At 45.3% G+C, this 13509-nt stretch overlaps 1 protein-coding gene across 8 annotated transcripts in view; it reads right to left on the reverse strand.

Moving 5' to 3' along the window:
• FOXN3 (forkhead box N3) overlaps nt 1-13509 on the reverse strand; it is a 193886-nt gene that overhangs the window by 148213 nt on the left and 32164 nt on the right. For 4 of the 8 annotated variants that reach the window (XR_014548782.1, XM_083616373.1, XM_083616372.1 and 1 more), the window contains exon 1: nt 1419-2248. The exons of 2 other annotated variants lie outside the window; for them this stretch is intronic. The gene's annotated coding sequence lies outside the window, so the exon portion shown is untranslated. 2 more of the 8 variants (XM_083616369.1, XM_083616371.1) reach the window with 2 other exon arrangements.

Consider the following 13509-nt stretch of genomic DNA (forward strand, 5'->3'; position numbering starts at 1 on the left):
CAATCTTTCCACCGTCAGACTCCAGCTCTCAGCCTCTTCTCTCCTGCACTTCATACTTCACACGAATCAGAGGAGGTGCTGCAGTTAAGCAAACATTTTTTAATCTGCTGCCAGTTAAGTAGCTCCATCAGATATGTCCACAGCTGCAGTGCTTAGGGGCAAGTCTAAAAGCAAACTTCATTGTTGTAGAAGAAAGGCACAATATCTCTCGCATTCTCGGTTGTAAAACTGACATGGCAGAATCAGACAAGAAGCGGGGAGTACGGGAATCAAGCCAGATCACTATTAATGCTTCTCGGGACTGATATATAAATTACAGGCCAGGCTCAAACAGATGTGTATCTTTTAAAAACATACGACGGGGGCGTCATTTTGAAGAGACTAAAAGGACAACCAGCCAGGGACAGTTTTTCTCGCTGCACTTTGCTACACTCCCTACTGTACTTGTCAAAAACATTTGAAGGGGAGAAGGAGCTCGCGGATTGGCCGGGATTCGAATCAATCAATGGCGTTGCTAGGAGACTGCAAAACTGCTCCTATAAAGTGCCATTTGCAGCAAACATACCTTCAATGCTGTTCAGATGTCATAAACCTTGTACTGCCCCCCATTACACCATAATAAATGCAAAAAAAATTCCTCAAAACAAACTTACGAACTAACTTCAGGAACTAAATGGACTTTTAAAAACATATATATATATGAAAGATTAAAAGAATAATTTGAAGATTGGCTTCCTCCACTGGAGAATAACGAGAGGATTTTAAAACAAGATAAATAAAGAACAACACTCCCCACCCCCGCCTTAAAAGAGAGTTTGGTAATAAATGCACTACAGAGGGATAAACCACTCTCAAGCCAATGGGCAAAAATAGCACACAAATGCTTTTAAAGGTTGGAGCATTCCTCGAGTGGGCACAATTTTCCCCCTCCCTTCCTAACTTTCCATACAATGCCAACTCTATTCGCCAACAGTCTTCAGAAATCAGGCAGCTCCAGCAGCAACATTACATATTCGGGTCGTGGCTGCAACTCTCAGCTCGATCCGCTTCCTGCTTTCCTTCGCCCAACACACACGGGAGTTTCGGGGTGGAGGGGGAGTCGAAATTAAGACGACCAGCACGTTGCTTTTTCAGACATCCCGAACTAACTGGCTGCCTTCTTGTGGGGCTGACCCACCTTATCATGCGTGCGTGTCTCTCCCTTCTCCCCACCCCCCCAACCCACTCCGGCTTCTTCTTCTTGCCGATTTCATTGCAGAGAATCTTACGCAATCTTCCCAACAAGGGAACCATGAATTTTCAAAAAACAAAAATGCACACACAGAGCAAGACACAAAAAACAAGCAGCAGCAGCAGCAAGCACGCACAATTTTTTTTTAATAAAATAATAAAAAATATAGATAAATCCCCAAACTTACCTGGGGCTTGGAAGAGCTCTAGATTTTTACTGCTGCCTTTTCCATGGTCATTATGCAAACTTTTCATCCGACTGAGCGAGGCATCGCTTCCTCCCCCAGCCTGGAGCCAACAATGTGGCCGAAGGGAGCGAGTGGGGGAGAGAGAGAGAGAAGGGGAGCCAGGAGCCGTGGGGAGGGGGGAGCATGGGACCCTGCTGCAATTCCCCCCCTCTTCGCTTCGCCCTCCTACCTACCTACCCACCCCCCTAACCTACCTCTCCCCCCTCCCTGCCTGCCTGCCTTTCTGTCTGCCCGCCTGTCTACACTACTCCCGGTTGGAGTAGCGGTTTGGGTCAGAGCGAGCCGAAGAACGCCAAATTGTTTCCACTGCAAACAACAAAAAAAGGCAACACATGACCACGGGTGGGAGGGAGCGGGGAGAGAGAGAGAGAGAGACAGAGAGAGAAACGTGGGCAGGGCCAGCCGAGACTAGCCGCCACAGCGGGAAGGAGGAGAGGGCTGGGCTAGGACCGGGGGAAGAGGAAGAGAGAGGAAGGTCCCTCGCCTTTAGTGCGCCGCGAGCGCAATTGCGCGGCAGGAGAAACGCGAGGAAAGGAAGCGCCGCGGCGCGCCGAGCTCGGGGGCGCACGCAGCCCTCGACGGAGGTCGCCAAAGCAAAGGGCGCTCCATGCCCTGCTGCTGCTCCTCCTCCTCGCCTGCCCCGACTGAGGCCTGTGATCCCCTCACAGGAAATTCTCAGGCTGCTTCTGCCTGCTGCCGCCGCCGCCGCCTCTTTTGGCCTGCTTCCCCCGGCTCTCCTCTCCACCACTTGGAGAGTCCGAAACGTTGCACGAACCCACCTCCTTCGCTTCTTCCGACTGGCTTTTCCGTCTCCCCTCCACCCTGCTTCCCACCAGCCTACGTGGTATGTGGATGAGCTTGAAAGTCACTTCAGGGAAAGGAGAGCGAGAGAGCGCGCCTGGGTGTGTGGTTTGTGTGTATGCGCGCGCGCGCGCGCGCACACACGCGAGCTTCACCCCTCTCGAACAGCAAACCGGTCAATAGTTTTGTATTTCGAAACCCTTCAGCAAAAAGACAGCAGACAGCAAGTTTCAAAGTCGGCTTCAACTTGGTGAAAAGACCACAGAGAAGAGAGTGTGTCTGTGTCTCTCTTGGGTCACATTAAGAGGAGCAGCCCAAAGGCCTATCTGTTTTAGTCCCACAGCAGGCAGCCAGAGGATGCCCTTTGGGAAACCTGCAACAGCCCTCTCCGACTCACAAGTATAGAGGCGTCTTGACTGGTAGCCAACAAAACCTTCACAAGTTTTGAGGCTGCAATCCTATGCATGCTGATCTGAGAGTAAGCCCCACTGAAAACTGGGAGATTGACTTCTGAGTAAACTTGTGGAGATTGCACTGTCATTGTGCAGAAGCCTTCATGGGATAGTGTCTTCATCAGATGTATGAAGGGTTCTCAGATGACAGATTTTATGTATTTATAAGCAAGTGAGAGAGCTGTAAACAGAAGGGGGGAAAGGCCTGAAATGCAAGAGATACTGTCTGTAAGCGTTCTGTTGCCAACTCACTGTAAACAGTTAATCTTTAAGTGTTTCAGGCTGCGATCCTATAACCACTTTCCTGGGAGTAAGCTCCATTGGATGTACTTCCAAGTAGACATGGATAGGCTCGCAGTGTCTTTTATTTATATATTGTCTCCTCAAACTCTCACTTTAAAAGACCAGCTAAAGAATGCAGCAGAAACAGTTGTGATTCTTGAAGGCTATTTCACTCCTCAACCCAAGGATTAATTTCCATCCTCGAAACAAATGTATTTTATGGACTATAAGAGTACCTGTTTGCCACAATGTAAATGAATCAGGAAAGCTGAAACTCCCCAAAATGACCATACACCATGGAGGAGAACAAAGGACACACCACACACACCAGTGCTGAAAGTTTAGCAAAATACTCCATCCTGGGCATGTTTACACCCAATGAAGGTCTCACTGAGTTCATTGAGCCTTGCTCCCAAGTAAGCACATACAGGAACCAGATACAGTCATACCTCATGTTACATTTGCTTCATGATACGTTTTTTCAGATTGCGTCCCGCGGCGTCCCAAAAGTACCGGAAAGGGTTACTTCCAGGTTTCGCCGCTCGCACATGTGCAGACGCGCAAAATGACGTCACACGCATTGCGCAGAAGCTGCGAATCATGACCCACACATGTGCAGATGCGGGTTGCGTTCTTTTCATGTTACGAACGGGCCTCCGGTATGGACCCCATTCGCAACCAGAGGTACCACTGTACCGTATACAGTGGTACCTCGGGTTACATACGCTTCAGGTTACATACGCTTCAGGTTACAGACTCCGCTAACCCAGAAATAGTGTTTCAGGTTAAGAACTTTGCTTCAGGATGAGAACAGAAATCGTGCTCCAGCGGCGCAGCGGCAGCAAGAGGCCCCATTAGCTAAAGTGGTGCTTCAGGTTAAGAACAGTTTCAGGTTAAGAACAGACCTCTGGAACGAATTAAGTATTTAACTCGAGATACCACTGTATCTGTGTATGTATTGAAGGTTAGAACATCTGACGCGGCAAGCACAACTAATTAAGCAGAGGTGGCCCAAGATATATCAGCATCGGAAGCAGAAAATTTAAGCAATGCCCACCATGGTAGGAAAAACAACAGACAAAACAAGTATGACCTTGCAACGAAATGTTCCAGTGTGGGATGCTTCTGTTAGGATTCTAACAACTCCATTCCACCCCAAGCCTGCTCTGCCTGGTCCCTTCCTCCCCGCCCAACACTCAGCTTCCTGTACCTACAGAGCATGTTGTCCTCATGACACCATTTGGAGGTTTCTCCCTTTAGGTTACTCCCTTTTTTCGGTTTTGGAAGGTGGGGTGGACAGCTGTGATCATTCCCAGTTACATTAACATCTTGGATTTCTCCACTGATGATACAGCTGTCTTCTGTCCCTGGGTACGTACAATGAAATAGCTCTTTCCCCCCTTTTTAGGGACAGAGACATAACTCTTACTTTGTTCTGGCCACTCCATTCTACTCTCCCTTCCCACTCAATTATCAGGTTCCTCACTCCCCATGCCCTTCTCTCTGTCTTTTGTGCCACAGAGTTACTGTCAGGCTGTTTACTGGGGGTCCCCCCCCATACTTTTCCCCCTTAACTTGTGCATACTTCGGGTTACTTACCCCCAAGTTCTGCCACTACTCTCTCGTGCATTGCTGCTGTGGATTTAGTTACATAAGCACAGGAAGCCTCAAATTGGTATTAGTGTACAGGTTGACAATTTGCTGCCCTTTAATAAGTATCCTGAAATTGGTCACGGGTCACCTGGCAAGTTGCCTTACTGTGGAGTGAGCCAAGCCCCTGCCTGAGGACGTGGTCTGTTTAACAAGTGTGTGGCATGCTCCATGGGGCTACAGCTATTTGTCAGTTTCAGCCCTGGCCTTGTTGACATGGATAGAAAGGATTACAAGTTGTGTAGGCACTTCTTATCCCTTTTCCCCTCCCACAGTATTCCGTGCCTGCTCAATTATGACTTGTGCAATATCTTAAAGTGTTGCAATTCTACAACAATTGGGTTCCGCAACAAGCTGCAGGGTCAGTCTATGAGCATAAAAACACCCCTGTTCAGCAGACACTTAGGCACTGGGTTTTTTATGGAAGTATTTTACTCAACAGCCTTTCCATGGCTGTTCAGAATCATCATCCAAGCCATCTAAGGTGAGGTTGAGATCTTCCTCCATCTTACCTCCCATGTGCATTTTAATCAAGCAAGCCTTTTCCCATCTCTCCCAGACTCTCCCCTCCTTGAGTCAACTGCTGATCCAGAAAAGGATCTAACAGCCTAATCTGCACATTAACATTTCTTTCCATTCAGAGGCTAAAGCAATCAGGATGAATTCATCATGCATTTCACTAGCCCAGATTTCCCCCAACTTGCGCTACAAAACTAATATTTCAATTATGAGTCCTAAATTTCAAGGCCTCTTTCAGTGCTGCAGGACTTATCTTGTCTTTTTGTTTAACTGCATTTTTAGTCTTTCATTTGAATTGCTGCGTTTTTAGGATTTAGTTGTAATTTTAAACTGGTTTTAATGTAAATTGCTTTGAACTTCCCTTGTAAGAAAAGTGACACGATGATGATGTCGTGCCCGTAGCATTCAGTCCTGAATTTGGGTGGGATCTACCAAGTGTCTCTGGTCTAAGGCCATAAGAAACCAAGGTCCAGGCCTTTTATTCACACATAGGCATCTTAGGGTATTTTAGAGCACAGTTTTGTTTTTTTTCAGGGTGCATTTCACAATTGTTCACATCAGCACTGCTTCATTAGTATCAGATTCATTTCTGTTTGTGCACACACCAGGGCAAGTTGACCAAACGGGGATCTTTACCTTATGCAAAGGTGTTCCACACTTTGGATAGAGACAAATTAGGAACAGATTAAGGACTGCGGTCCGTCAGAAGCTGGTTTGAGAATCAATATATTGAAAAAGTAGCATTGCATAGCAAAGTACAGGATATATATGCATTTCGGATAACCTTGTGTAAATATGGATTAAACCCGGCGCTGTTAATGCAGTGAGTGCACAGCAAATGGGAGTGTGAGCACAGCCCTCGTTGAATCTTATGGAAAGTGTTTATTCAGTATGGGCAGGATCTAGCCAATGATAAAGCACTTTTGACTGTAATGTAATTTAATTCCATACATAATTTACTTGGAGTAAATTCAAATAGAACGTAGTGGGACTAGCTTTTGAGCAAAATGCCTAAAATCAGGCTGCAATCCTAACTAAGCCTGTTTACCTGGGAGTAAGCCCCATTTAATTCAGTGGGACTTACTTCTGAGTACTCATGGTTGAGATTGTAAGTTTCTGTTTATTTTAATGAGAGGTATGCGATGGGGTGAGCTCCCGTTGCTTGGTCCCAGCTCCTGCCAACCTAGCAGTTTGAAAGCACGCCAAAAAGTGCAAGGAGATAAATAGGTACTACTGCGGCGGGAAGGTAAATGGCGTTCCCGTGCGCTGCTCTGGTTTTGGTGTTCCATTGTGCCAGAAGCAGCTTAGTCATGCTGGACGCATGACCCAGAAAAACAAACGCCGGCTCCCTCGGCCTGTAAAGCAAGATGAGCACCGCAACACCAGAGTTGTCTGCGACTGGACTTAACTATCAGGGGTCCCTATACCTTTACCTTTTTATGTTTAAGTTTTGCAATGTGCCCATATATTTAATGCCAGAAAAAGCAAACACCACTAATGAAAACTATTGCATGTCCTCACACACTACATGCTTCTTCAGCCCGTATGCTACTCTGTGCATGCTTTTGCTGAGATGGGTATAAATCTCCCTGGACATACAACAGTACAAACCAAAGTAAAATAGAGCACGTATCTTCCTTGCATTCCTACCTGTCACATACATACATGCAGAACTGAAAGTTCACGTTGAAGGATGTTTTATCAGAAAACAGTATTCTAGCCCCCCCCTTGCAGTTGCTAAAAACAATTCTAAAACCTCATTAACCACTCACATGTTCATAATAAATCTCAGTAACTGAGACAAAACCCTTTTCCCTTTTGAATATCTTCTAATTAAAGATCTGGACAACAGATCCTGATTTTAGTAGGCCACAGAGAAAAATAAAATACCCTTTGCTAATGGAGTAATAGCACCATTCTGATAGGCAGGAGCCTATGAACGACATAGCTTTATTATTGTATCCCTGTATCTTATAACTCCAGAAGAGTGGCTGAAACTTTGTCCTGGATAATGTACAGCAGATTCCCACACTGCCCAAGGCAGCCCCCTGCGATCCTGCCAATCTTACTTCCTACTAGCAACAGGAATTAATAAATAAAACAATGGCCCTCAAAAAGCAAAATACCATTGTTCTTTTATCCTTGCTTGCCCTACAAGCATGCCTGTTTATCTAAAGCTAAAGCTGGACCTTGAATTATTAAGTCAAATACCCCTTATCTCATGGCCATTTTGTTGTTTTTAAGACTGCAACCCAAGTTACCAAATGCTAACCCCACCCACAGAAATGTATACACTCGAAAGAGCTCCGAGAGCCCTTTCAGAGAGAGATAAGTAGGTAAATCAACAGAAGAGGAGCCGTTGTCCCTCTATTTGCCACTGATGTCAAAAGTCAAGTGTCTCAAAAAACATGTAGGTCAGTTTAATGACCACTGTTTTCAGTGGCAATAAACAGCGGCTCTTCTGGGGCATGATGGGCAGAGGGGGGGCGGGAGGGAGTACATACACACACTTTTAAATACATAGCTAGGAGAGGGGAAACTGGAATGGTCTTATTTATCCAAGAACCAGTTCTGTGCCATTTGATCTTAAAGGGGAAAACAGCCATTTGATTCTAAGGAGATCCATGGAGAGTTCTCTATAACCTAAATTAGAACACAAGAGGAAGAGTTATGAAGGATGATGCTATAAAATCAGTCTGACCAACTTTGTAGTTGTTATAGTGCAATGCTATGCATGTTTATTTAGTAGGCTAGCCTGCCCAGGTCATTGTGTATAGGACTACAATCTTAATTGTTGCAAGTGGTGATTAAATTACTACTTCGAATCACACCCAGGTTTGATTGGATGAGGCAATTACATTCCAAGTTTCCTGCCCCCATTGCCAGCCCTTTCCCTCTCAAATATCAGGCAGTCTACAGGCACATAGACATATATACAGTACAAACGCTTTCTAAAAGACACATGCTCTTCACTCAGGGACATGTCTAATCTACCCTAAGGGTGCTTTCACACAACGACACTCGTGTCAGTTGTTATAAATGCAGGAGATAATACCAAGGATAATTTGATCGTAAAGCCTGCATTGGCTAATATACACAGTGTGGTGTAGTGGTTAAGAGCGGTGGACTCGTAATCTGGTGAACCGGGTGTGATTCCCTGCTCCTCCACCTGCAGCTGCTGGGTGACCTTGGGCTAATCACATAATAATAATAATAATAATAATAATAATAATAATAATAATAATAATAATAATTTATACCCCACCCATCTGGCTGGGTTTCCCCAGCCACCCTTCTTTGAAGTCTCTCAGCCCCACTCACTTCACAGAGTGTTTGTTGTGGGGGAGGAAGGGAAAGGAGATTGTGAGCTGCTTTGACTCCTTAGGGTAGTGATAAAGCGGGATATCAAATCCAAAATCCAATCCAAACCAAACAATTGCATTACAGAAAGTACATCAGTACTCACACCCTCCCTTCCTTACTCCCAATTTCCCGAAATGGGTCAGTGGGTGGAAAGCAGGAATCCGAAAATAAAGCAAGAGCAGCCTAGGCTTTTCCAGGCAGTCCCTGATTCCATACCCTCCAAATATCCCTATTTTCCAGGGAAAGTCCCGAAACTATGAAATCCAGCACTTGTCCTGAGCGGCGGTGGCGGCAGGGATGAGTGAGGGAGCATCCCGTTGCCTCTCCATGGCTTCCTCCCTTGGGCAGCTCGAAGCAGCTGCTGGAGAGCGGGCAAGGATGGGGAGAGGCTGCCTCTACCAAGGCCCAGCTCTGGGTGATGCGCTGCTCTGAGGTGCAGGCAGAGGGCAGGGCTGCCCTGGGCAGGAAGAAAGGGGGAGCAGAACAGAGAGTAAGGAGTTTTGATCTGTTTGTTTGTTTTTTAAATGCTTTGTGTGTCTGTGTCTAATCTTGCTCCTTTCTCAAAAAAATTATTGGCGTGTGTTTTACTTTTTGTAAATCTACCAAAAAAATAAGATAAAATTGGGATTAGGGGGCTTTCGCAGGACGGTGGAGGGTGTGTGTGCTTTGTCCTATCAATGAAGTGGTGATGGCACTCATCCTTCTGATAGGAAATGCTCTGTGAGGGGTGTCAAAAATTGGGGGTCGGGGAGAGTGATAAATGTCCCTGTTTTCATCTGAGGAATGTTGAAGGGTAGATTCTGTGCAATAAACATGCAATGATACCTTTTTTGGTTGTTGTTCTTGCTGTGAGTTACCTAGCTATGTTCTCATACTGCTGCAGTGCAGGTTTTACAGATACCACATTTCCCTTGCACAAAATATAATAATACTTTTGCAAGGAAAATGCAATTATTCGCTTGCATAGCACAATCAGCATGACTGCCACAAGCACCTACTGGTTTTGAAGTGCATGTGCACTTGCAGCGCTATGAAGTAAAGAAAGTGACAAATGGCTTCTCCAGACATTATCCAGGTTACCTTGGCAGCAGGTTGACAAGCGAAATGAAATTGACAAGGCTGGTGTTTTGTCTCCACCTCAGCAAAGAATCTCGGCTAAGATGAAACCTGCAGAACCCCCATAAGACTTTACTTGGATTCATTGCACAGTTGGAGAGCAAATTCACACTATAAACTTAAATGGCTTTAACACATGTTGCTTTTCCCCCAGGAGACTAAAAAAAATTTTTTTCACTCCCCATCCCTATGATTCTTTCAGTGAAATCATTACAATTAAACTATAACTTTGTAATGTAGAGCTGCATGCCAAGAGACAGAGCCTAAGAGCATCTAGAGGGTCAGGGCTTCCTACTCCTCCTTTAGGGATGGAAATTAAGGCTGTGTACACATTACCGTTTACTCTGGATCCAGTGCGGTCCTACTGCTGTTTTCCCCCCCAATTCTTATACACACAACATTCTTATACACACAACATTACCCAGGATGCAGAGCTACCATGTGGTTTCTTGTGAAATACTGTGGTTTGATGCACTTCCCCCCTAAGCCGGCTTCAATCCGAGTTGAGATCATTAGCAGAAAACGAACCAGGCAAGTGGCACCTGGAGGACAACCTTTGTCCACCCCCCGCCCCTGGTGTGGACCACTGGTGTGAACCAACAGCAGCCAGTGTGGAAGCACACCATGCGTACAGCAAGGTGTGACCTGAAATGCAGCGGGGAGTGGGGGAGACCTCGCTGTGTTTTAAACTGGTATGTGTGCATAACAACAGACGTGTCGCTTTGTCACTGCTTCCCAAACATTTCTTCTCCAACGCATTAGAGACCAGCCATTCGCTTCCGTGCTGCTGTGCCAAAAGCCAAGAAGAAAATGGTTCATAGTCCACTAGCTGTGGTCTAAACCACAGAGCCTCTTGGGCTTGCCGATCAGAAGGTCGGCGGTTCGAATCCCCGTGATGGGGTGAGCTCCCGTTGCTCGGTCCCTGCTCCTGCCCACCTAGCAGTTTGAAAGCACGTCAAGTGCAAGTAGATAAATAGGTACAGCTCCGGCGGGAAGGTAAACGGTGTTTCCGTACGCTGCTCTGGTTCGCCAGAAGCGGTTTAGTCATGCTGGCCACATGACCCGGAAGCTGTCTGCGGACAAACGCCAGCTCCTTCGGCCTATAGAGCGAGATGAGCGCCACAACCCCAGAGTTGTCCGCGACTGGACCTAACGATCAGGGGTCCCTTTACCTTTACCACTAGTGTAGCAGACCTCCTCAATTGAAATCCCCCTCCCCATCACCCACAGCCCTCTCACACACCCTGAAAATCTGTTCCAGGAAGGCAGAGGACCCTCTGGAGCAGATTTTAAGAGTGCAGAGGGAGAGAAGAAGAAGAAGTCCTGTTCCTCATGTGTGTGTTGGATACAACCCAATGTGTTACGATTTTTTACCAGCCCTTCGCTGTAACATCACAGGGTGGGCTACCACACTGTGAAACTTCAGTTATAAAACCATTTGTTATCTGAAGAATAGGACGGTTAAAGCAATTGCAAAGGTAATCCCATGCACTGTTAAAGGGAGATAATCCCACAGGCAGGAAGAATATATTTTCATACTCCATAGACATCAGCAGAGGAGAAGAATGTTCCGCCCCCCCCCCCCCCCGAGCTCACTGTGTCCTAACGGAATAATCAGCAAGAGACACAAAATACTGCTTACCTGTATAAAGCACTTGGATGTTCCCCAATGTCTTTTCCTGCAGCATGCCCAGTAGTGTGAAAACTGATAATAAATATCTGTAAATTGACCTGAAGAATCCATTTCCAGTCATTCAGGAAACTCATACAAACCAGACGCAGACTAATTTATTGACAGAAAGCTTGTTTCTGAATAACTTTCTGGACAGATTAGTATATAATCAAGGTTATAGAGTCACCCTACTGCTTCCCGTTAAGGACCATTCAAGTTATCACTTACACTTAAGCTATGATACAGGAAAATCTACAGAGATCTGAATTTATTGAGAAAATGAGCATCACAGCAAATCTTTTAACAAGTATACATGAGGTCAACAACAATCAGAGGGAGTAAATTATACGTCTGCGGCTTGTGTGCATTTTTTTTAAAGAAAAATGATTTTCACGTAACAAAATGCGCTGTAAAGTGTTTTTGTATAAAACAGTCTCCTTATAATAACTTGCTCCGATGGATGTTGCTATTCTAGTTACACGCACTTCCCAACTTGTAATGAAAGCTGTATACTTTGCCCTAAAATTATATACTTCTAGTTCACTGTCAGTAAACATTACAGACCTAATCAAGAATATATTGATTCATGAATGGTGGAGAAAAAACACACAAGTGGCTGCAGGATGGAAAGGGCAAGGAAGGAAAAGGAAGGGATAAAAAGATAAAAAGAAACCCAACCCCCCAAAGCCACAGCAAAATGATTTAAGTTTTTTGTCAAAACACAAAAGTTTGCCTACATACAGATTTAGCCAAGAACCTGATAAAGAACTGGGGTGTTTTGTTTCGGTTTTAATTTTTGTTTTAATAACCTGGGAGATCGTTCTGGGGGCACACTATTTAAGAACATAGGAAGCTGTCTTATATTGAGTCAGTAAATTGGTCCATGTAGCTTAATAGTGTCTACACTGACTGGCAGTGGCTCTCCAGAATTTCAGACAAGGATCTCTCCCAGCCCTACCTGGAGATGAAGTGGAGACCTTCTGCTTTCAAAGCAGATGCTCTACCAGTGAGCGGCAGAGATTTCCCCAAATTTGATTCAGGTAAACTGATAAACAAGATGAAGCTTTTGACAAAATATTCAGCATCAAGTACAGTGGTACCTCGGGATGCAAACAGGATCCGTTCCGGAGCCCCGTTCGCATCCAGAAGCAAGCATAACTAGCGACGGCATGTCTGCGCACACACATGTCACTTTTCGCTGCTTCTGCGCATGCGCATGATGTCATTTTGCGTGCGCATGCGCAAGCGGCGAAACCCGGAAGTAACGCATTCCGTTACTTCTGGGTTGCCGCAGAGTGCAACTCGAACGCGCTCAACATGAAGCATATTCAACCCGAGGTATGACTACTGTACAAGTCACTCGAAAGTCGCGTACATTTAACTTGTGAGCATTTGATAGTCCATGGGGTCACTAAGAGTTGGACACCACTAAACAACAAGAAGTGTGCCTCTGGCCAATCAATTGTTTCTGATGAACTGCTGGCAAATCAAAAGAGGTGCTACTGGACAATTTTATATATATATACACACACACACACACACACACACACACACACACACACACATATATTTCAAAGTGCCGCTAAAATGGATTAAAACTCTACAGACAAGGTGGGTTTTTTCCTTAGACTAGGAATATCTCTGCAGTATTCAGGTTATAAAATAAATTGGTGGCGGTAGGTTGTGGTTTTTTTTAATGAAGTTTGAGAACTTTAGTCCAGATCACAAAGTTCATACCAGGCTCTTTCCATGGTTAACTTGTGTTTAATTTATAATCTTAATACTAATGGGAGAATTAGCCCAGTTATAGTTCCCATGTAGATAAATCCTTAAGCTATAAAGGTCACAAAATACCACTTCCTTATACTTTCTACAGTTTTAATTCTTAAGTGGTCACTCCTTAATTGGTACAGATAGCTTCAGCAGTGTGTTGAATTCAACAACCACCCCATCCATCATTACATAAAGAATCTCTGCAGCTAGCCTTTTATGCTTTATTGGTTAGTTATACCCAATACCGCTTGTTATCAGAGTGACATTCAAATGCAGAATAAAACACCATACAGTCATACCTCAGGTTGAAGTAGCTTCGGGTTGAGCATTTTCGGGTTGTGCTCCGCAGCGACCCGGAAGTAACAGAACATGTTACTTCCGGGTTTCGCCGCTCGCGCATGCG

This window comes from Podarcis filfolensis, assembly GCF_964270895.1.
Source record: "Podarcis filfolensis genome assembly, chromosome: 1".
NCBI lineage: Eukaryota > Metazoa > Chordata > Lepidosauria > Squamata > Lacertidae > Podarcis > Podarcis filfolensis.